Source organism: Kogia breviceps, chromosome 15 (genome assembly GCF_026419965.1).
Source record: "Kogia breviceps isolate mKogBre1 chromosome 15, mKogBre1 haplotype 1, whole genome shotgun sequence".
Classification (NCBI taxonomy): domain Eukaryota; kingdom Metazoa; phylum Chordata; class Mammalia; order Artiodactyla; family Physeteridae; genus Kogia; species Kogia breviceps.
In genome coordinates, this window is record NC_081324.1 from 9,832,376 (window position 1) to 9,858,873 (window position 26,498).

Consider the following 26,498-nt stretch of genomic DNA (forward strand, 5'->3'; position numbering starts at 1 on the left):
TCTGTATTTTATTTTATTCCTGAATAGAAAGACTGAATTAAGGAACAGCCAGAAGGCATAGACTCACAGTTAAAAAGCTTTTCTCTTTGTAGTAACTTCTGTGCCCATTTTAAATTGATCATTTGTTTCATCAGCTAATCCCCAAGTAGAGGGCATGTCCTTTCCACTTGCAGAATTCTCTTACATAAGTTGAATTCCCTCCTTATCACCTCAAGCCAGTTAGTACTTTATTTTCTTTTTGGTTGTTGTTAGGAAAAAGGGCGAAAAAAATCAGCTCATGCTATTTGCTGGAGCTGTCTGCATTTTAATCCTAGACTATGAACGGACATCAGAGTGCCCTTATGATATTTTGCACAAAGGCTCAGTGTTCATGGCTCTACTCAGAGAACCCAAAATAGCATTCAGTAAGCAGTGACATACTGAGGGTCTTGGTACTAAAAGCACAAACGTCTGTAACTCAGAGCAATGCGGCACATATCAGGTTTGATGAGAAGCCTGTGAAACAAAATCGGGACAAACTCTCCTACTATTCCTAATGTGTTTCATGTGAATTTTGAATTTGTTTTCTGCAGAGCTTATTGAACTTGAAGATACACAGGTAAGAATGTGATAATCAGGCATGTATTGATTATATAAATTAACTCAATGAAAATAGGGCCAAAAAGTACTTGAAAAACTCTGCTAATTTGCACTTCTTAAGGAAAAATTTCTAAAAATTTTAAAACGACATGTGCATTGAACATTCTCTAAAACAAATATCAATTTGCCTACAGTTCAGATTGAGGAAAATAAAAGTTGCTTATATCTAGAAAATTTAAAACAAGTTTCTTGGGAGGAATGTAGCATTACTGCTTTTTTTTCTTTCTCCAGGATTTTGTTTCTTAAGTTTTTTTTGTATTTACCTCTCTACTCTCAGATGCTATGAGCAATAAAGTTATCAACCTTAAAGATATGAGAAAAATATTTATTTATAAATATTTTTAAAATAATAAATTATTTCTTAGTAAATGATATTCAGTATGGAGCTTTTCACATATCTCAATAAAACTATATGTTTCTTTGAAGGACAATCTATTATTAAAGTTGACATATAATTATTTTATTTTCTTCCTCTTTGCCAGATGTTTTTGGCTATCAAACTTTCTATTGACTTTCAAAATTTCTTAGAGTGAAAAAGCTGAAGTAAATAAGAATGTTACAAAAATAGTACTAAAAAAAGTAAACTATTGAGCATATTGTGAATACAAACACATATTAATTTGTAATCTATTAAATCTACTACATGTACACATATTAATTTGTAATCTATTATATCTATTACATGAAATAAGAAGGCTAATTCATCAAATATGAAATACACAAAACTATAAATTAAACAATGCAAACTATGAAAGGCATTTATTATTGTTTCAATTCTAATTCATTACAAATAATTTTAATTGGGTTACTAATTTTAATAAAATATTTCAATGTAAATTTGCCAAAAGGATTTAGTAAATCAGTAACTAGCATATGAAATAACACCTGAAGAGGTTAACAACAAAGATACAGAAATAGAATGGCAAATTTTTCTTTAGATTATATAAATTTATAGTTTAGCTCTATAAGTTTATTTTTTAATTAATATACCCAACAAGAAAACATTATTTATTTAAAATATTTGCAACTTTATATAATTATAATATATAAAAAATTATATATTAATATATATTTTGGATGTATTTGCAATATGAAGTAATGTAATAAAATAATGTACATTTATATAATATTGTTTATTTCAAATTCTAAATACTTTAAATGTCTAAATATCACTAGCATGCAAATATATACTTATAATTTTTAATTTGAAAATATTTAAATTTCAATATAATCTGAACATTTCTGTTACCAAATTTTGTAACCAGTAAAAATATTTCCAAAAAGGAATAAACATTACAAAATTAGAAATCTAGAATTATTTAATCTTTTAAAATAGCCAGTTTGTGAAATCTAGAAATCATTTGATCTCTTATTCTTTATATGTGTTTTCTACTTTACCAACAGTGTTTAACAATGACTGAAATGAATCAGATTATTCTGTAAATTATATCTTCCTTCTACGTTTTCAATTTTTTTTTTTTTTTTTTGGCTGCACTGCATTGCGTGTGGGATCTTAGTTCCCCCACCAGGGATCAAACCCATATCCCTTGCAGTGGAAGCACAGAGTCTTAACCACTGGACCTCCAGGGAAGTACTATGGTTTCAATTTTAGTATTTTCTTTACTTGTGCCCTATTATGCTTAAACACACACACGCTTTCACACAATTTGTCAAAGTCTTAAAGCATATATTACCTAAGTATATTTTTTGTTTTATTTTGTTTCCCCCTTTGAAATATTTCTAAGGTACTTATCTCAGGAAATTTTTAAAAATAATTCAATTAAATTATCATAAGTTGAAGATGTTTTAAAAGATGTGCACAAATTCCTCCCAGGCATTCTTAAGAAACCTGACCCATCTTTCAGAAATTTGTCATAATGTAGTATATATAATTTGCCAAATAATAATCAGTAACTAAATATAAATTGGTAGTAAATTTTTTGCCAGTCATGCTCTTAACATGTACCCTTTAAATATTATGTTATATTTAAAGGGTTATAGTATAGTATTTAACATGTTATTGAGTACTAATGCAATAGGAATAAATGTATTACCCAGTTTAAAAGAACATATTGATCTTTTCATATACCTTTATTTAGATTGGGATTTATTGCTACTGACCTTATATTTGAGAACCATGCTAATGAATATGGGAAAATAGAACTTTTATATTCTGTTGTCATGATGACTTTCTTTAATAACCATGATCTTCGAATACCTGTATCTTTGCTTTGGCATAACCGATGAAGGATGAAACATAAACAAATACGGAACTTAATAAAGCATATGCATCCTTTCTTTCTTGCCATGCTGGTGACAGCTCACAAATTTGAGAAATGAATGAGTTACTTTTTCCATAGTGACCAGAAACATGTTTGACCCTTTTTATTAATGACCTATACCACTAGAGAGTTTTGTTGCCACCACTCAAAAGAATTCAGCTAAAATGCTCTAAAACCCACATTTTCACAACTTACAGCAAATCAATTTCTTTTTGAAACGTTGCATGCCCTCTTGAATATTCTGATGTGATTCAGTAAGACAGTTCTTGTCTCACATTTTTAAAACGCCTCTAGAATTAGTAAAGTAGAAATGTTTTTGTCAGAAATTTGTCGCATTAATTAGTACTCAATAAAAGGAATTCACAATCATCAAAAAATGTCTTAAAGCAAAACATAATTTTTCAGGGACTCTGCTTTGGTATATGAAGTCAAGTTTGAAATGTTATTATAGAACAGTGACTTATCAACATACAAGATCAGTACATTTACATTTTATCTGTTCCTTCCTTCTAAGAACTTACATGATAAATGAATTTTGTAAATTAGCAGGATAATATATTAAAGTGGGAGTAATTTTGGCACATTAGTTATGGCTAAAAATAACCTAGATAATTTTCTGTAAGTGCAAAATTTAGAAATGTCGTTCCTGTGGAAATGAGAAAATTATACATAAATCATGGGAACGGAAAATGCCACCATTTTTCAGCCTTTAAGTTAGATTAAAGCTAAATTGTTTTCGAGAGTTTGCCATCTATTTTATTTTTAAAAATCTCAAGTGGGGTATCTATGACCTCCTTTTATAAAAAAAATTATTTTATTGAAGTATAGTTGATTTACAATGTTGCAGTAATTTCTACTGTACAGCAAAGTGATTCACTCTTTTTCATATTATTTTCCTTTGTTGTTTATCACAGGGTATTGAATATAGTTCTCTGTGCTATACAGTAGGACCTTGTTGTTTAGCCATTCTCTATATGATAGTTTGCATCTGCTAATTCCAAATTCCCAATCCATCCCTCCCCCACCAACCCTCCCCCTTGGCAACAAGTCTGCTCTCTGTCTGTATCTTTGAGTCTGTTTCTGTTTTGTAGATAAGTTCATTTGTGTCATATTTTAGATTCCACATATAAGTGATATCATAGGGTATTTGTATGACCTCCTTTGATAAAGAGATAATACCACCAAATTCAGACACATATGTAAAATATAACTAGAACACTAAAAAAGATAAAAAGAGAAAGATAGGGATGAATCTTGTGTTTGAAATATTAATGGTATTTTTTGTCATTAAGCAAATACTTCTTGACAGTTCTTGGAGTTGCTCTTGAATTAGTAAAGCAAAATATAACTCTTTCCCCAAAGTGTTAGATGAAAAATAAAAGGGCCACACTGTAATTTTTTAATTGGATGTAAATCCCCTTCTTCTAATTTGGATTCGTGTCTTGGGGCTTTTTAAAACATCGGTTTCTCTTTGGTTATTTTCTGTCCTTAAGCAGTGTCTACTGACTATGCCAATTCTATAGGCATATCAGAATTTGACTCCAAATTTAGTGGTTAATAATAAATAAGCATATGTGTTTCTATACATGTATACATATATATATATACACACACATATGTGTGTATATATATTTATCTATGGTCAAATTTCAAATTTACATATATACTCATTTAATAATTTTAAGCCCACACAAATTATTTGTTCAAATACTGTGCCATGTTAGAGTGTAGATTTAATAAAGTCACTTATATGAAATTTAAACTGGTTTTTAAAATTAAAGTGTAGTTTCTGTGCAACATTACATAAGTTACAGGTGTACAATATAGCGATTCACAACTTTTAAAGGTTATACTCCATTTATAGTTATTATAAAATATTGGCTATATTCCCCACGTTGTACAATATATCCTTAGGGCTTATTTTATGCCTAATGGTTTGTGCCTTTTAATCTCCTGCCCCTATATTTTCCCCTCCCCCTTCCCTCTCCCCAGTGGTAACTACTAGTTTGTTCTCTATATCTGCGAGTCTGCTTCTTTTTTGTTAATTTCCCTAGTTGTGTATATTTTTTAGATTACACATATAAGTGATATCATACGGTAATTGTCTTTCTCTGCCTGACTTATTTCACTTAGCATAATGTTCTCCAAGTCCATCCATGTTGCTGCAAATTTAAATTATTTTAAAGGTATGAAACAGTGCTGTCATTGTGTGCATATACACGTGTGCATATGTGTATATTACACATATACATAGGAAGTTTTTAAGCCAACGTTCAAAACACACAGTTCTTAACTCATAAGAATAATTTTCATGAGGCACGTGACACTGTATTATAATGATACCACTAAGCTTTTGTTTTGTAGGGAAAAAAGGACAAGCAATACATGTTTAAGGCTATATGTATATGAGTTAAATATCACAAATCTTAGTAAGATATTAATTAGCTCCTTTCTACATATTACAAAACAAAATAATTATAAGGGTTGCAAGATTTTTTTTTAATTAGGTAAGGAATTATTTCTTGTAAGAACATCATCCCTTTCCACAGAATATATGAACTCTCCCACCTGTTGACAAGTTGGAGTGTCTCACAGTCTACATAACTTAAATTTTTAGGAAAACAGAGACACTTATTCCCTCAATAATTCAGTCATTCAGCTTCTACATTAAGATTATACTGAATGAGGGACTTCCCTGGCAGTCCAGTGGTTAAGACTTGGCCTTCCAATGCAGGGGGTGTGGGTTCAGCCCCTGGCTGGGGAGCTAAGATCCCACATGTCTTGCAGCCAGAAAACCAAAACAGAAGCAATATTGTAACAAATTCAATAAAGACTTTAAATGGCCCACATACAAAAATCTTCAAAAAAAAGTTATACTGAATGCTTCTGCATTAAGCACGAAAAGAAAGCATCTTTATTCTCTCTGTTATCAATTACAAAGGAATAAAAAATTTAAGACATCCTATCTTACTTTTTAAATCAATTTTGTGTCTCAAATGAACTATATTCATGACGATTTTCCTTCCTTAAGTCTACGTATTTTTAACCCATCCCATCTCTTGGAGGTACATTTACTGTTTTATATATTTTAAAACATCTATTACTTATCTCGAAGGAGTGTTTGTTTAAAAATATTTTGTACTAAAATAGTGATATATTCTCACTTCCTTTAAAAACATCCTTTGAAATGTACGTTCCATATTAGGACCCAAACTTTCTTATAATTTTAATCCAACTTTTTGTGAGTAAATATTGTAATAGTAAACTCTTTATAAACTTTTTTTTTCAGTTTTGAAGTTGATTTGAGTAAGTATTATCTTAACACGTGGAATATTCCAAGAGATTATCTGAAGTTCCTGAATTTATTTTTTAGCTCTAAAGTCATAGCAAAGCATAGAGAAACAGTGGTAATTACATTATTATTATTTACTTATATATTATCATTCTTAATAATAAACAGAATTTATTGAGTGGTTACTTTGGTGCTTGGTTTATTTTTTTCTTTGCAGCATCTTTGCTTATTATTGCTCATTTAATTGTCCTACAAATGGGTTCTCAAACACTGTAATTTCTATCTGAAAAAATTCTTCATTAACTCTAAGCCCCCTAGGGCAGAGACATATCTCTGCTTTCCCTCTATTTGCAACTATTCTGAGAGACACATCTACTCTTGGGACTCAATTCTTGACCTTTAGTCACTCTTCAATCCACTCTTTTCTAATTGTTGAGAATCACTTGTAAAACTTCTCTTGAGCTATTCATCAAGATGCACCAGTTTTTGTTTTTAATTAATGAATGGTATAAGAAACAAAATCTGGACACTTAGGGTGCATATTAGTGCTGGTGATAGGTAAAATTTGCTGATATTGTTATGGTCTCTTTTAGTGGCACTTTAGGAAAGATATCTATTTTTCACGCTCATTTGTTAATACTGATTTTTCTAATTAAATACAACTCACTATCAAACTCTACTTTCCTGGTAGCATATAGTTTTTCTACTACAAAACTATGTACTGTCATTGTCATAATTCTGTCCAACCTCTTTAAACATTTGACTGAGTGTAGATGTCAAAAATTACTCAACTAGCTTCAACAATTAGGTTTCCAAATTTTTTACACAATAAACAAATGCATTGCACCAGAATTTTCTAAACATCAGTTTATTTCTGTAGGATAGAGTTTCAGACCTGAGTTTAGTAGATTAAATGGTCTGAAATCTTTAACATTCCTGAAAGATATTTTCTAATTTCAAAATATCATTCCAATTTATTTTGCTGGTATGAGAAACAACGAATAACAAGAAATTGTGGATTAGGAATTTAAAGGTTGTAGGAGATTAGTACATATCTTTGAAAGACTTAAGAGGTAGAATTGACCATAGATGAAGCCTGAATATATATGAGAGGTAAAGTGAAGAAAACATTAAAGGGGGATTTTTATTCAACTGAGAGTTTCTGAGTGGAACCTGGTTTCATTCAGTGAAAGAAACAACATAGTGATGATGTGGAATGGGGGATAAAAGATAATTATTTCTGTGTGAGACATGGACATTGAAATGCCTCTTGCAAAATAGGTTTGTAGATCAGAAAAGTGATATATATGGACTATTGGGATTGCTTTGTGATGCTTCAGGATATAAATATTAACTGAAGTTGTAAAAGCAGGAGATAAACATGAATCAAATGAACAAAAAATTCCTTAAGAATGGAACTCCATAATTTAAGAAATAGGACAGTAAAATGAGATAGAGATTCCTCAGACAAAAGAGAACCACAAACGTGTATGAAGTTTTGCAAACCAAAAAAGGGAGATTTTTGAAAAGGATGTGTGGTTATGGTGCAGGCAACAATGTGCCATGCCACTGTGAAGTTAATTTTTAAAAAATAAATAAAAGTATTTATTAAATTTATAGAAAGAAATAAAGGGGATCCCTTTTGACCTCAATGGATTGGTTGCATTGTACAATAGTATTGGCGGAAAAAGCCAGACTGCATTTTTCTGTAGACTGAATGAGAGACTGTGAAGACAGTAAATGGACATTTATCCTGTAATAGTATTTCCCCTCCATTTTCCTTGAGATTTACTTGTGGATGCTGTGCCTTTTGAATTAACCCTCTAATTTCCTGATCTTTTCTATCCAAGTTTCTAGATCTATGCATTGTTATTCTACTTCCTAAGAGATTTTCTCAAATTTATCTTTTAACCACCCTCCACCTTTTAAAAAACTAGTCATTAAATTGGACTTCAGTAGATTTTTTCTGGCAATGACTCAGGTGATTGATTTAGATATCCCCAACTATCATTACAGCTTTGTACTTGAGGATATATGTTTCTTTATTAAAGAAAGTTGATAAGCAAGTAGATAGATTTCAGTTTACAAGTTCTTGGAATCAACTTTTCTAAATCTATATTTAGATGTGATAATGGCACTATAAGGTGATGGTTTTAGCCTTCTGATTCTATCTCTAAAGTGTCTTAGGTCTTATCACTATTTATAGTACATTTCTACTTCAAAACCTGACTTTTCACATAATAGAAACTGCGTACATTAGCTTTGGGTGTATAAACGTGAAATCATTTGTATACAGTCTGCAGCAAATATTTCCTATTTTTTGTTGCCCTGTCTTGAAAGGAGTTCTTTCCTCTATGATTTAAACAACATTAATGTTGACAGTTACTCCTTTGATTTTTTTATTCCTGTGGTAATGGGGACTTACTAGTGATTCTCTTATGCCCCCTAAGGATGGATTAATCAGAGGGTTACAAAGAAATCTGTCATTATAAACATTTAAATAAATGCCATGTTTATGGCATAATAATAGCTACTTTTATCGCACGTTTAATATGTTCCAGGTGCAGTTCCAGTTCTTTTTAAATGACTTATCGCAACATACATAGAAGTCAGGTATGTTATCTCATTTTGCAATTGGAGAAACTCAATCTAAGAGTGTTTAAGCACCCTGATTAGTACCATGCAACTCTTGTATCTATACATGTACAAATCTTTACATTTTATACAGATTTTCCTTAATAGTTAGCATTAATTTAGTATTAAATGAAGACTTAAATAAGTAATATAATTAAGAAAAAGAGCCAGATGGATATTATATGGTTTATTTGATTTAATTCTTTACTTCATGTCATACCTTTATCTACTGTTATGTATTCTCAACCTTTATTATTTATAATAACCATCCATTCTAGACATAATTTGGCAACCAGAAAGTTACTAGTACATGATCAGGGCTTTAGGGTAAAAGTCAGTCTGAGAACAAGAGCATATTATTCTCTTGAAGAGAAGGGAAGCAGGATAAAGTGGGGGATGTGGATTTGGAACATCCAACAGGGCCATGTGGTGCTCCTCTACCTTGAAGAACAGTCTCCAAATAGGTGTTTATGTAACATAGGGCGTACCCAAGACCATCGACTGAGCTGTGGGAAAATATAAGAACTTTATTTGTATTGATGTTTTATCTCATTCTTTTGCATTTCAATTTTCAGTGTGATTTATAAAATATCTATATAGTGGTAAAAGTTGTAGAAGTAAAGGATTAGTTTATAAATATACAACAAATATTGGAGTCCACCTTCAGCATTTCTTTCTGATGGGAGTATAAAATATGAACGTTCAGAAACCACTGCTCTAAAAATAAACCTTGGCCAATATCTGCACACATATTTCATTTCCAAAATAGCATCCATATTCCAGAATCCTGCAACCACATTGATTAAATGTACCCACTCAGAAAGAAACAAGCTCTCTGGATTTAACTCCAATCCCGCCAATTACTACATGGCCAAGCAAAGCTAGTTAACCTACATATGTTCATTGTCTGCATTTATAAAAATAGCAAAATTAAAAGAAAATATACCATAAAATTGTTGTAAGACAAATTCATTAAAGAATGACATACTCGGGCTTCCCTGGTGGCGCAGTGGTTGCGAGTCCGCCTGCCGATGCAGGGAACACGGGTTCGTGCCCCGGTCCGAGAAGATCCCACATGCCGCGGAGGGGCTGGGCCCGTGGGCCATGGCCGCTGAGCCTGCGCGTCCGGAGCCTGTGCTCCGCAACGGGAGAGGCCACAGCAGTGAGAGGCCCGCATACCACAATTTAAAAAAAAAAAAAAAATGACATACTCTTTGTATAGTTATAATCATGGAGTAAGCCCTCAATACTTGTTAGACAAGATGATAACGATAATGATAATGATGATGGTAGTGTCCTCAGACTCTTTGCCTTAGAATCACCTATAGTGCTTGTTAAAAATACGTAACTGGTGAATCAGAAGCTATGGAGTGGAAAATCTACATTTTATCCAGAGTAGAATAAGATGTGTAAATCATTTCCCACAAATAGAGGGATGGAACTAACCAAGTTACTGTTTACTTTATTCATTTAAGGATCAAGAGATTCTCTTCATGCATAGTAAAAATTTTAAAGTAGAAAAAATGTAATCAGCTCCAACATAAAATAATAACAGTATTGTCACGTGTTCAGAGTTTAAACTAATAATTATTACTACTATTGTCAAAAAAGTGTTTTTGCTGAAATGTTTTTAATATTTCACCCAGTTCCTCTGAATCTGATACTATATGATTCTGTGATACTATTTTATGAACTTTAAAATTTTGCATTGATTCTATACACACACATACACACAGACACACACACACAAGCAAAATACAGGGTATATGACTTTAAACTTTTTTTTCATTCACTATGATTTGGGCCTTTAAAAAGATCGTGTTTATATTATGCCTTTTTCAATAATAGAATCATATTTTCCACACCATTTAGCAGTGGTGCTTACTAAGTATTGCTTTTGGTAGGAGAATAAATTTATAGATAGTGTAGTTGTAAAGAAGATGTACTGAAAACAATTGATAATTGAAGAAAGGAACATTTTTTGGATATATTTGACTAGGCTTTATTGAGCTACTAATACAACATCAGCAAAAATTGTCAGATAGAGTACAACTGTGTCTTTATTTACAATACTCTAATAAGAAGTGGCTAAAAAGATTTTCAACAAGTGAAAACCAAAATAATATCTTTATAATGGAAATTGAGGACAAAATAAATAACTGTAACAAATTCTTTGGAGAGTAGAATATGTTGTTCATAAGAAGAAAAATATTTTTTTCCTTTGCCTTGTCTTTATAGTGATATATACGTTCAATTCGACAGATATTATTTATGTGATGAAAATAATTAACTGTTAATGTTTTATAATCATGCAAAACAATGTTTTAGGTGAAAAATGCCTAAAACAATAACTTTGTATGATTCTAAGATTGTGGAATTTTTGACTCAAAATATATGTTAACTGATGGTTTTGTAAAACTGCTATGATTTATTTCATGGTGAATGAAATCTTCAAAAGTGTACCTTATTCATCAACTGTTGTTTAAAATTTTTACTTTTCTAAATTTGTCTTTTAGTTTTTCTTAGCATTGAAAATCATTCTTTTGTTAGTTATATACTATCTGAAAGCTGTGAATTCATTAGGATTAGATAATAAAGGAAACCTGGAATATATGTTATATTTTCTAATCAATATTTCAGTGGTTTATCTGCATGAATTACACTTTAGTTTTCATCCTGTATAAATTCCATACGCACATACACACACACACACACACACACACACACACACACACACACAGAGCTGGAGCCTGGAAATAAACACAATGTTCTATTTGTTTAGACACAATTTATGTGTGTGTGTGAGTAATGCATCTTTGATTAGATCTAGTCATAAAAATGAAAAATCAGTTAAATCCAATGAATTGTAAAGAGAGTGTCTACTTGGGACCAATTAACAAGTCCACTCTCAAACAACCTAAGATAGTGATCCAAATCATAAGAGTTCCTCAATTTATATAGATAAGATATTCCAATACCAAACCAAGACTGTCTAGAGAAGAAATAGTAGAATAATTTTGCATATGATATTACCTGGAAAATATCATATGCTATATATCCTATATGTTATATATCTTTTAATGTATGTTCTATATAAAATATTTATACTACCTACACTATATCATATTGTCATGCATAATATTTTATATAATGCATATTTACATTACATATTGCTTTCTATATATATTGTATATATGCACATATATATATACAAAGTTGTTTGTATATATTAGTGATGCAAGAATGCCTCAATATTACTGAATCTATTTATTCTGCCAATTATCAGATCAGACTAAAAGAAAGAAACCATGTGGTAATCTCAATTCATAATCTCAATTTTTAAAAGATACATATTCATAACACAATTTCTTTGAAAAGTAGAAATGGAAAGTAACTTATTTAGCCTACTAAGATATATACAACAAACTCGACAATATATAGCCACTTAATGTTTAAGCACTAACAGCTTTCCCTTGTGAAGACGGGGAAAAAAGTGAGAATTTTGGAATTTTGTGTCTGTGTGTATGCATGCATGTTACATACTTTTTAATTATTTGTTATTTGGCATTGGTGAAATAGGCGAGCCTTTGTCTGTTGCCCATTGCATCCTGTGTGGCCCTAATTTTAAAAATTTTCCTCTCCTGCTCTCAACTTAAGCATGTGGTTACAGGCTCTGGGATTGAAATTGGAAGTGGAAATCTATAGGACTGAACATACAAGTGTCCATTCATAATAATTCTACTCATTCTTCTTGAACCAAATAAGCTGAATTGAATCCATCAGTAAGGTAATCATTAGGAGGTTATGATTTAGGAGTTGGGTTAGTACTCAGAGGAAGTGTGGTTAGAAAGGAAGAAATAGAATTACTATTACTCATACTGAATAAAAGAACAATTAAAACTAATAGGAGGGGCTTCCCTGGTGGCGCAGTGGCTGAGAGTCCGCCTGCCGATGCAGGGGACACGGACTCGTGTCCCGGTCCGGGAAGATCCCACGTGCCGCGGAGCAGCTGGGCCCGTGAGCCATGGCCGCTGGGCCTGCGCGTCCGGAGCCTGTGCTCCGCAACGGGAGAGGCCACAGCGGTGAGAGGCCCGCGTACCGCAAAAAAAAAAAAAAAAAAAAAAAGGCAAAAAAAACTAATAGGATAGTTTAAAAAGTATGGTAGATTCAAAAGAAGAAAAATATTATCATCAGTCAAAAATGTTTAATTGTTAAATTGGTGTAATCTAAATGGCAAAAGAAACTAAAGTATTAGGGAATGACTATCATATATAAATGGTCAAAGTCTTAATGGAAAAATATAAAAGAAAAACCATATTGAAATATTTTTTAAAAACCAGAATAAATGATGAGATGCTTAAAAATGGAGAAAATATTCAACATGGTAAAGAGAGACAAACTTTTCCTTAATGAATCTATAAAATCAAGAATATTTCAACCACATATTCAGATTTTTTCATATAACTTTAGAAGCTAATTTTAAAATGTATACAAAATGCTAAATAACCATTTGAAGAAAAAAAATACTAGTACTAGTATATCTAGATAGATATAATATAGTAATACATATAAATACAATATTTAAAGCAGTGTCATTAGTCTACACAGAAAAGAGAGCCTTTAACTTAGTCCATAACAAATGTGACATTATAAATTTATTAGGAAATTATGGGTTATCCAAAATAATGTTCTGAGAATTACCATTTATATGATCAAAGGTAAAGTTGATTCCTTAACTCAAATAAAACAAAAATAAAAATTTCCATGTGAATTAATGAAAAGTACTAAGTGTGAGACACAAAACAGGAAATTTTTTCAAAACATAGAGTAGAAAATGTTTATAATGTTTGAGTAGGAAAGGATTTCTTTAAAATAGCATAGAAATGACAACTGATAAGGAAAAGCCTGATAATTTAGACTCTTTTAAAAATTCTAAAATTTTCCACATGAGAAAAGGCACAATAAAGAAAGTGAAAAACATCCCTAAACTGGAAGAAATTTTAAATGTATGTGCCTAACCAGCATTTAAAAAAATTTTTTTAGCTTCTGTAAATAATGCCTAAAAATCAGTTAGAAAAAGACAAGCAATTAAAAATTAGCAAAAATAAATGAGGTCGGGACTTCCCTGCTGGTGCAGTGGTTAAGAATCCACCTGCCAAAGCAGGGGACACAGGCTCAAGGCCTGATCTGGGAAGATCCCACATGCTGCGGAGCAACTAAGCCCTGCGCCACAACTACTGAGCCTGCGCTCTAGAGCCCGCGAGCCACAACTACTGAACCCTCGTCCCACAACTACTGAAGCCCGTGTGCCTAGATCCCATGCTCCAGAACAAGGGAAGCCACTGTAGTGAGAAGCACGCACACCACAACAAAGGGTCACCCCCACTCGCCGCCACTAGAGAAAGCCCGCGTGCAACAACGAAGACCCAACACAACCAAAAATAAATAAATTTTTAAAATAAATAAATAAATAAATGAGGTCATTCACAGAGGGAAAAAAAGAACTTAATGGTAATTATTATGAAAAAAATGTTTAGTTTCACTAATTAGGGATATAGAAATTAAATTTTAAAATCATAACATTTAACTTCCGAATTCACATGTTAACAAAATTGCATGATATTTATAATTACATATCAATAATGATATTGGCAAACTAGAACACTTAGACATTACTAGCTGAAACAGAGCTACACATAATTGGGAAATGCATTTGAAAATAACTGGTGAATAAAAATTTAAAATGACCTTATAATTCATCAGTTTAACTTCTTGGTGTTTTTTTCTGGAGAAATTCACGAACATGGATGCAAGGAAACAGGTACAAAACATTTTATTAAACACTGATGGTAAATGAATGAAGAGAAAACGACTCACAGCTCCCTCAGTATGCAATGGATATATAATTGAGATTTCTTCATATATCAATATAATCCAAATCAGTTGAAATTAATGGACTAGGTCTACATATATCCATATAGATAGGTCTAAGTCATTAAATATTCAATAGCAAAGGTCTACATAATATATTATTCATGCATATTTTTGAACGCTGAATATATTTTATTTGTAAACATCTATAGAGTAGGGTTTTTTTAATCTATTGAAATAAATCTCTTCATATTCAAGATAATAGCTATCATTTTGATGGAAAGTGTGGAAGATACATGTGGTTTGAGGATTCAGGTATATCTATGATGCTTTAACTATTTAAAATAACAAAATATAATAAAAGGTTAATATTTGAAAAGTTTTATAACACTCAATGTGCTTAAGTAAAAATACTTATCAAAGTAGACTAAAAGTAATCACTGCATTTTGGATGGAGTTCCAATTGTTTTTAATATGTTTCTGTGTGTGTATATTTATATATATAAAATGTTTAATTACATATAAGCACTTTAATTACATATAAACATTATATATAACATAAACAAATTATATACACATTGTTTTCAACAATAAAACAAAATATATACATTGTTTCAGTGTGTGTATGTGTATAACAAATTGTTCATATTGATTGAGTGTTGGGACTTGATATACAATATATATTTGAGAATAGTTCATGTATTTGTGCACTTGCTTTTTGAAAATTTTAGACCTACCACTACTATTTTATGTATGTGTGAATGTAGACTTCCCTTTAGATGTATATTTCTTTTGGTATATACTACTCTCAATTAGCTTTTATCTTTATAATCATACATAAAGTAAAATCAATAGTAAAGCATTTCTTTATTTACAGTAAAAATTTAACATCTACTTTTCTTTTTTCCAACTATTAAGTGCTATTGTTTTAAATGTTAAATAACACCACAGACTAAAAACAGCTAACATAAAAATATTTTATGCTTGCCACCTCAAGTCATGGGAATGCTACCAGATTGAATGTCTATCTATCTATATTCAGCCATAACTCCAAACAAACAATTAATACCTTAACTAATTACCTGAGAAAGAAAAGAAATAGGTTATGCACCTCAGAGGGGGGCAAAAAAGGATTAAAATTGGTTATTTTCCAGGAAATTCATTATGCCAGATAACCTTAATTTTAAAAGTTGCTCATTATAACTCTGATGCAATGAAGATTTCTTTCAAGTTTTTATTTTTAATGTCATATCCAAAACTGATTTTAATATTTCATAGATCGTTGACCTGCATGTAAAATATCCTGGTATTAAATGCTTGAGAAATGTACCCAAAATTGAATGTATCCAACAAATGGGGAAATCACAAAGAAAAATAAAACTCAAGGTAAAAAAGAGTTTAACCATTTGCTTTAAAAATACTGCAGAAATGGCAGAAGAAATATTTCAGTTCCTAATATTGTGGAGAAAATATCCCAGAAAAAATCAGGACTGGATTGAACTAGAAAAACCAAGACTTGACATATACACAAGAAAAAGTTAACTGAATTATACAGGCTACGGAGATTTGTAGCCTATTAAACCATGCTTCATATCTTAACTTGAAAATACTTAACTTGGGCAGCTGTTTGAAATAATGTTTTTGAAATTAATATGCAAATGTACTTGTTCTTGGGCACATCATATTTCTCCCCAACTCTGACCCTATTCGACTTCTTGTATTCTTTCAGGTTAGGCATTTTTATCTCTTCTATTACTCTGATGGGTCTTTATTCCAGCTATTATCTATAGCTGGGCTTTGCAATCCCCTTTCTCTCATTCGTTTATATAAGCTCACTTTGATCTTTCTTCTTTTTTGAAATGGTAGTTAATAATTAGTATCTCCTTGAATTACAAGGAAGATTAACAGGACATGGAGGACGTACTATGGTGTCAAGAATAAATTTGGTGATTTTATCAGGGTGCTAAGCTATGAACCAAGTTCTCAGCAATTTCATACCACACATACTTAAGCGTCAGTGGGGATGCAGTCCCACAGTGACTCAAGCTTGATTGAGACTCCACCATCTCATAACTGCAGCATCTGGTTGCCTATAAAAAGAAAGATTAAAGACAAAAGAATTATTCACAGGGCTTTTACTGCTCTGTTCTGAAAAAATAGGCATGTAACTTTCACTTATATTTCATTAACAAACTTAATCTCATAACCCTGCCCAATTGTAGTAGGGTTATTGGTAAACCATGATATGTCTACCACAGTGGTCAAAAGATTTTAGTTCCTTTTTTACTCTCTTATTTCCTATCCCAGTCAGTCATTTCAGCTTACTAATTATCCAGAAGTTAGAGATAGTTAATGAAATCCTACAGAATTAAAGTTAGGCTTTTCTTAGAGCAGTGGGGTGGAAGGGAAGATACCATGATAACAATTACAGGTTTTGCTGAGTCTGGAATCACCACGTGCCCACTTGGAATCTTTGCCTGTAATTTTTGCAGGTATCGCAACCTCAGTATTTCCAAACCTACCTTTGACATCCCCTACGCAGGAAATCTCTCTGGATATCCAATTAGCCATCAAGTTTTGTCAATTCTGTTTCCATATTATTCATTGCTACTCTTACTCATATTATCCCTTTCTGGGCACCGCGATTAATCTCAGTGCTGGGATGCACTGGAACCTTCAAGTGGGCAATAAACTGTCACAATAGATGGGAGAAACAGAACAACCATTTCAAAGTCCTGGAATTGCAGATGCTTTTTTTTAATCACTGATGAGAAAAATCAAATTATTTCATTGAAAACTAACATCATATTAACTAATGTTTAAAATAAAAATAGGTATAAATGAAATATGAAGGTAGACATTGAGATGGGAAATGTAGGTGATACAGAGTCCCCAAGATATTTCAGCTAAGACAGTTCAAGAACTTAACATTTTTCTCTTATTAATATCCTTGCTTCTGCATTTAAGTAAGTAGAGAAGGTTTTAAATAGATTCACACAAATATAGAGTACCTTTTATGAAAAGAACGTTGAGGGAGGGTCTACAATATAAAAAAAGTAAACTTCAAAGGGCAGTCCATTACCTTCCCCAACCACCTATGTTACTACTCTATAAAGAATTATAAAGATGCTTATGGAATAAGGGGGACTGTTAAGAGGCATTCATTTTCTTTTCTTTCACAAATAATCAGTCAAATTAAAATACAAAAAGGAAAATAATCTCTAACTACTTCTGTGGTAATATTACCACTCACAGCCCCAAGAGCCTCATTTTACTATTAGTTTCACACTGAGGTTTTATAAAATTTGCTTTCTTCAAACATTTAGATCCCAATAGAAGAAGTTAGGCATGCTTCTTTAAATTGATAAAGAGAAACATTTTATCTTATTTTTTAAGTAGTATTTTAGAAACCATGATTTTTCAGAATTTTTTTTTTGAGCTTTGGAACTTCCTGATCATTGCAAAATGTGTCTTTTGATATATTATTTTGGCCAAGCCTAGTCAATGGTTTTCTGAAGACAGAGACATTATATTAATTGCCATCTGCTTTTCTCTATGAGAAGCTGGCTTAGTTGAACTTAGTTTCAGCCTTCCACAAGACTTTCAGAATACATTATATTTTTATAAGTTTTCACAGATGGAATAATTATCTTTATGTAACCAAGAAGAGGTCATAGAAAAGACAATTTCTAATTAGATTCAGTTACAAACTGTGTAAGTGCATAGATTATAATATTTTTCATCCCTTAAGTCATAATTAGTCTTCTTTGAAAACATAATTGTTTTGAGTCACACTGGGACCATTTTCATCCTATATATGTCCATGCAATATCACATATTTCTTCAAGCATGACAATGTTTATTTGTCATAGTTACTTAGCATGCTTGGAAAAAATATAATGACATTCAAATTCTTTGAAAATACATGCCTAACACAAAGGGACAATGTATCCTACACTATGTTTGCAATAGTCATATATAAAATTTTTATATGTGCATGAAGTTTGCAGAAATCACAATAGCTGACTACTTCAAAGTTTAGAAATAAAGAAATCATTAGATCTTTACTACCCAGGTATAAGTAGCTATTATTATAGAGCTAGTTTAAAATACTTACATAACACGTATAGCACAGGGAACTCTGCTCAATATTATGTAACAACCTAAATGGGAAAATAATTTGAAAAAAATATATATATATATGTATAACTGAATCACTTCACTGTACACCTGAAATTATCACAACATTGTTAAACAACTATACTCCAATATAAAATAAAAAGTTAAAAAAAATAAAATTATAATGTCATGGAAAAAAAAATTTTTAATAAAATATTTTAAAAATATATAGCACATACTATGTGTCAAGATAATATTCTGGGTACATCAACTCATATAATCAAGATAACAACCTGAAGGGATAGGCCCTATTGTCATCCTCATTTTTCATGTGACAAAACTGAGGCACCCAGAGGTTAAGCCAGTTGCCCAAAGTCACACAGCTATTGGTTGGCAGGGCTGGTCTGGTAATAGTCTTCCTTTCCCCACAGGTGGCGCTCTTCACTCCATCAAGCAGCCTTTAGAACATTTCATTTCAACATATTTGGGAGAATACCCTCAGTCAGGAAATAGTAAACTCTTGATCTTCATTATGGTGCTACATAACCTTAATCTATGTAAAATAGTTATATAATTCATTATAAAGCTCTGTGTATATATGTATTAATGAAATAAATATTAAAACTAAAAAATAGAAATACATATTAATTTTACTCCATTTATAATTCCTCAATTCACAGATGATTTCTATCTGCATTTGAGGGCATAGTCGTCCAGGCTTTCTTCTCTGAATTTGTCTACATTTATTGTCAAATTAATGGAATAATTTTCTGTGTATTTAATTTCTTTCTTTCACCTAACAAAGTGCTGCAGCATATTTCTGTTTCATTAAATGACTTTACAGCACAACATTTACAGCAACATAATGGCTGAATAACATTATGTTAACATGAATTTTGAAATTTGTTTTTATTCAATTGTTTCTTTGTCAACTCTGAGAGCAGTTTTGTATATCTTCCCCAAATGATATATAGGGTATTCAGTGATTTTCCAGTGTTTTAAAATTATACAATGATAGAAAAATATAGACAAATACATATGGGTTTACCTTCAGAAATAATATATTAGAATACCTTTTTAGGTGTTAGAAATGAAGCACTGTTTTATTTGTCCATGTTATATATTTTCACAAGAACATTAAAAGAAAAAGATTTCAAAAAAAGTAAGTATTTTCACAGCAGTCACACAAGAAAATAAGTGTGAGAAATAGCCTATGGACATGCAATGGCTAAATTAAAATTAGATTACAAAAATAGTAAAGACATAATTAAGTTCTATATATATTAACTGCATTGGCAACATGTAGTGAGGATTATAGTCCAAAAGGAGTTTAGGCAAATCTTCAGCACAGAAGCATACTAAGACTTAGCCTTGAAATTATAAGAATAAATCATATTTTGGTAGCTTGTGGAAGGGGAGTAAAAGGTAGGATATGAGACTTTAAAAAATGAGATTTTGCCGGTGTGTATTTCATCAACTGGAATCTGTCTCTTCTCATTCTAGAATATTTTGTATGGTCAGATTCAATCTTGTCAACACATAGCACTCCAAATATGGGGCTCATTAATCCACAGCCCTCCCCACTACTCCAGAACAGAGTTCACAACAACCAGACCAGGAATGGAACGACTCCATATTTTAGGACACTACACACATAGTGAATGGGGAAGGCTCTAAGTTCAAAGAGGGCTTAGGAGATTCTCATACAAGTGTTCTGACACTATATTGCTTCATATGTGGCATACACTTTAAATTCCACAGTAAATACTCAAAATGTAAGTCTAATGAGAGTTTATAAATGGGACAAAGAAAAGGTCTTTAACATTCTAGATTTATTAATAAAGAACTAGCACATGGTTAATTATAATTTTTGCTTCAAAAATTGTCTTTCTTCCTTCTCACTTATATCTGCAAGTTATATCCACTCATTTCTTGTTATATTCTTATTAGCAGTTCTGAGAAAGCCATTTAAAAGCCTTTATTTATAATGTCACTCTAAGAGACTGCCAAGTTTCCCTTGATTTTTGAGATCGCAAATAGGATTAAGTTTCTATATTTACCCCATCCACATTTCCCCAGCTCCAACTTTTATCTCCCCACACACAGCCACCAAATCCATCATTCTGACTTATTCTTTCCCTTTTTTTTTTGTGACCCCAAGAATCTTTAGAGTAAGAGGGAAAATTATGGTCCAAAAGGAGATAATAGAAAACATTTTATTATGTCTAGTTTCAAGACTGGTCCAAATGTTAAAATGCAATTTATAGATCTTTGTTAAACTTCAATAACGTGAACTATCAGTGACAGATGTCATACACAGTGTTAGATATCTATGCATTTTCTTTCTTCCATTCAGTAAAACACAATGTATATTGTACACTCCATGCCCTTAAAATTAGATTTCCAGTCCTACCTCTATTTGGTACTATGCAGGTCACTTAAAATTTCTGAATAGACATTCCTTCATATGTGAATGTAAAGTATTACATGAAATATACTTTTCTGTACTAAAATCATGTGATTCTACTTGGATATAATATGTTGATGCTACAGTAATGTTATTCAAATATAAATATAATTATTTTATTATGTAATATTGTGTATCAGCGCCATTTTATTTTTATACATCATGTATTTTGAAATATACTATACTCTACATTTTTTTTAATATTTACAAATATGCCTAGATACTGGCAATGATATGATATCCAAACACACTAGACACATTAGACACAGTGTTAGCACATTTTTTTCATATTGAAATATTATGCAAATTCGTATCCACGTAGTCACCTGACTGGAAAATATAACCAAGATTGCAGATGTAGGTCAGAAATGTCACTGGCTATTTCTCTAGGGCCCATTTCAGACATACTAACTGATAACAGTTTTCCTTATTAGCCTGAACTCAGCCCTGAATATTTCTCAGTCTGGCACTGCTGACAGCTGTCAACACTCTTCAATCAGAAGTGGACTATTGTTTGAAACGTTTTTCCCTTCCCCTGAAATGTATGACCATTATGGAATACTTGGAATATACAAGAGTGTAAACGAAGTCACAATAGTTCATCATTCAGGCATGCTTACTGCCACTGTTTCATTCCTCTATTTTTATATTGAGGTTCAAATGAAAGTGTATTCATATCTGTTTTTTTATGATATAGGAATATGAAATAGTGATAGTTTAACTTTTAAATATTTCAATCATACATTTAAACTGAAAAAAAATAACAGAAAGTAGAAAAATCACCCAGGTTTAATGAATATTATGATTTGACACCTTTAGATTATTTTAGAGGGAGGAAAATGTGACAGATACTTCTAAACTTCAAACTTTAAACCAGTTTCTCTTTCTCCTATTATGTTAATTACCATAATAAATTTTGTGTGTTGTTTTTCTTTTCCTAGGCTTATTTTACAAAATCAATTTATGAGAATAGTCTCATATGGCATCATCTTACATCTTTGAAACATTTTTATATGGTATCACATGGTGCCCTAATTTGAGCTATTTTTTATACATTTTTTCTAGCTAATCCAATTGATATCTGCCTCTAAGTGGACAAATTTTTCTAGGTGTAAAGCAGTAAAAAAGAAGCTCTTAGTTTATAGATTAAGCTAACTTTTAAATATACTAAATTTGGACAAATTAGCTCTACAATGATTGTCCAAATTTTCAACTTCCTTAACATTGTATAGGAGTTCTATTTTCTGTATATTTTCATCAATGGCTGGTACTAAAATATTTAATAATTTTGGTCCATCATAGTGATTTTAAAAATGCAAAATAAATCATTTTTATTTTTGTTGTTGTTGAATATATATGTTTTAAACACAAGTGAAGAATAAAAAAATAGCTGTGCAAATACTTATTAGCCAATTTCAAGGATATTAATTACCAGTAAGACCACAAAGAAAGTTTTATAACTAACAAAATTAACAATATTTTATATTTATCACCTGATAACCAACTTATATTAAATATTACAGATTCATAAAAATGTAAAGATGAAAATAGGCTTATACAAATCAAGATCTAGATAATGTCTCCATTTTACACTTGTTCTTGTGTCTTAAACATCTTTTAATCTTGTATATTATCTTCTTTAAAACTCTTCACTTTTTTTCTCAAACTACTGACATGAAGAAACTATATCAGTTTTTTGATAGCCAAATGCTATTTAAAATTCATTGTGTATACGATCTCACACATAGTTTGATAAATGCAGACTCAGTGTCAGTATATCTGGAGTAGCTCAAGATTCAACATTTTTAATAAGATGCTGCTGTTCCACAAATCACAAGGTAGGTAGAAAATCCATAGAAAGATTAACAATTTGGATTTGTTTGGTTATTTTGGTTTCATTTTTTTGACATATTTATACTTCTGTAAGACCATCATCACAATCAAGATAATGAACATAGCCATCACCCCCAAATTTTCTCTTGTGACCCCTGGTAATACCTTCTTCCTATTCCTCTCCATCTCTATTCTCTCTCAAGAACTTATCTGTTTTCTGTCACTGTAATAGTTTTGAATTTTCTAGAATTATATATAAATGGAAACATGCAATCTGAATTATTTTTTGTCAAGCTTCTTTCACTCAGCATAACTATTGGAGATGTTACTTTGTGCATCAATAGTTCATTTCTTTTTACTACTGAGCATTACTACACCGCATGGACATACTACACTTTGTTAATACATTAACTTGGTGGTGGTTATTTGATTTGTATCCAGTTTTGGCTACTATAAATAAAGTTGCTTTAAACATTCTTGTAAACGTCTTTGTATGGTCAAATACTTTTATTTCTCTGGGTCAAATATCTGAGAACAGAATAGCTGGATCATATGGTCAGCGTATGTTTAAGTTTTTAACAAACTGCGCATCTGTTTTCTACAATGGTTGTGCCGGGTTCCATTCCCACCAGCAGTGCATGAAAAGAAACTATATTCCATTTGGTGCAGCAATCTATAGTCTTAATTATTTTATGTTGATTGATGGTACTTTTAACATTTTTTATACGTCAGTGATTTTTTTGTCCTATTGGCGTTTCAATAGAGGAGAGCAGTGTTATCTACTCCACGATTATAACTGTCTACTTCTCCTTAGCACTGTTGATATTTGTTTCATGTATTCTAAAGCTCTGATATTAACTTCAATCACATAGGACTGTTAGGCCTTTTTGATTAATATACTTTTTTATCTTTATAAATGCACTTGTTATGTCAGGTAATACTTCTTGTCTTGAGGTCTTGTTTCTGAGATATTAATACAGCATTTCAGCTAACTTACAATTATTATTTTATGGTATATCTTTTCTCATCCTTGTCCTTACAACCTGTCTGTGTGTTTATAATTAAATTATTTCTTTAGTACATAGTTGGGTTAAGTTTTTAAATAAAAAACTGACAAACAGTGCATATTATTGTGTTGTGTTTTATTAATTGTGTTTTATTTATTGTGTTGTGTTTTATTAAGTTGTGTTTTATTAATCTTTTTTTAATGCAATGATTCATTTGGTTAAATTTGCTATACATTCTTGAGTTTACTTCTTTCCCCTTATTCTCCTGTTTGTTATTGTACTAATAAAAGGTAATTTTGAGAATCTTATTTTCCCTTTCGTAGTCACTTAATATGGCCCTTTGTTTGCTTTCAGTGATTGCTCTAGTGATTTTGATATGCATCCTTCACTTCTCACAGCAGTCTACTTGAATAACTGCTATATCACTTTATCTATAAAGTAAGAAGTTGACCACCAGATAGTTTAATTTCCCACATCCCATTATTTGCGCCATTATATGCTACATGTTATATATCCCATAATATTGTTATTAATTTATAAATAGTAAATTATTTTTAAAATATTAATAAAACCAAAAATAACCTTTTATATTTATCTATATATTTAATATTGCCTTCTAATTTAATTACTTTATGTTGGTTCATATGTCCTTCATTCTGAAGAGTTTCTACTTAATATTTTTATAGTGCAATTGTGCTATTGATTAATTCTTCTAATTTGCTTTATATTACTCTTGTTTTGAAGGATATGTAATTACATGTTAAAAGTTTTTGTCTCGGAAGTTTATGTATGTCATTCTATTGCCGTCAGTCTTACATTATTTCTGATGAACATTTAATGGATATTCTTATTATTTCCCTTTTTTCTCTGGTGAGTTTTTAATATTTTCTCTTTATATTTTATTTTTAGTAATTTTACAATAACATGATTTTTGTTTGTTTTGTTTTCTTGCTTAGTGTTTGTTGAGTGTCTTTTTGGGTGGAATATTGTTCTGCACGTTTAAAAAACCATTGGCCACTATTATTTTCTCTTCTTTCTTTTTGGGACTCCAGTTATATATATATATGTTATACTGTTTGAGGTTGTCCCATAATTATTGAAATTCTATTTTTAAAAATTATTTTTTCTACTGTCAATGTTATCTTTCTACTTTAATTTGAATCATTTCCATAAAACAGTCTTTAAGCCAATGACATTTTCTTCTGTAATGTTCAATCTTTTGAGAAAACCATTTTGGATTTCAGATATTATATCATTCAATTCTAGGAGTTTCATTTTTTGAGTTTTTCTTTTTTTGCTGTGTTTCATCACATGGTCACTGAAATATTTGATTTAGACAATTGTCATCAATAACTGGTAAAACTTTAAAAGAAAGAGTGACTAGGAAATTCATAATAAATGATTCAAATGACAGTACATGAATCTAATGAATCTTAGGAACAAGAACGACAACTTCAGGACAGGAAACAAAATGTGACAAAACTAAGTATTTTGTGCCTCCAGATATGGAATATGAAATACACAGCATCAGCTATGAGTATTGTTGACAAATATTTAAAATTGCATCTAATCAAGACTCTACTAATTTAAAGGGAATAAAGAACTATATTCAACCACACTATGGGCATGCAGTCAGAAAAATCCATAATGTGGGAAACTCTATAGGATCAATGACCTTGTTTGTTCAAGACATAAATGGAAAGAAAAATTAAATTTAGAGTCATGAATCTTGTGTATTAACTGAGACTTAACCAATGTCTCAACAAACTGCATTGTGTGGACATAGCTGAATCCTGACTCAAAGATGTTTAAAGAATTTTAATTTGAGTATTGGTTGGATATTTGATTATATTGAAGACTTACTCTTAATTTTTAGTATTCAATTTTGATCTTTAAAAAGTCATATAGCATTTGTGCCCAAGTGTGTTTGTGTGTGTGTGTGTGTGTGTGTGTGTGTGTGTGTGTGTGTAATGAATGGTTAAAATGATAATTACATTTGAAATTTGTTTTAGTATCAGGAAGTGGATATGTATATAGATTAAACAAGACTGACCGTGTTTTGATAATTTTGAACCTAAGTAATGGTATATAGGTGTTCATTATACTCTATTTAGATGTATGAAGATACCATAATATAAAGTTAACATAGATGTTATTTACCCAACATTTTAAGCATAATTCATATCACTGTTAGTGACAGTTTTACAAATGTATACAAAATATCTTCCCATAAAGAAAACTGTACTTGTTCCAAATGTTTTCATTATTCACTAGCTATCAAAATATATATTTTAGCTATTTCTAAGCAACAGACATAAGAATTTCAAATATTTAACATAAGGGTGAAATTCATC

At 30.9% G+C, this 26,498-nt stretch overlaps 1 protein-coding gene across 5 annotated transcripts in view; it reads left to right on the forward strand.

Annotated features, from left to right (window-relative positions):
- The first annotated feature begins 442 nt into the window (after window positions 1-442).
- Window positions 443-26,498, forward strand: part of CDH19 (cadherin 19) — a 93,839-nt gene continuing 67,783 nt past the window's right edge. For 3 of the 5 annotated variants that reach the window (XM_067014903.1, XM_067014904.1, XM_067014905.1), the window contains exon 1: window positions 465-598. The gene's annotated coding sequence lies outside the window, so the exon portion shown is untranslated. Of the gene's footprint in view, window positions 599-8,774; window positions 8,827-26,498 lie in introns of all 5 variants that reach the window. The other 2 variants (XM_067014902.1, XM_059040331.2) reach the window with 2 other exon arrangements.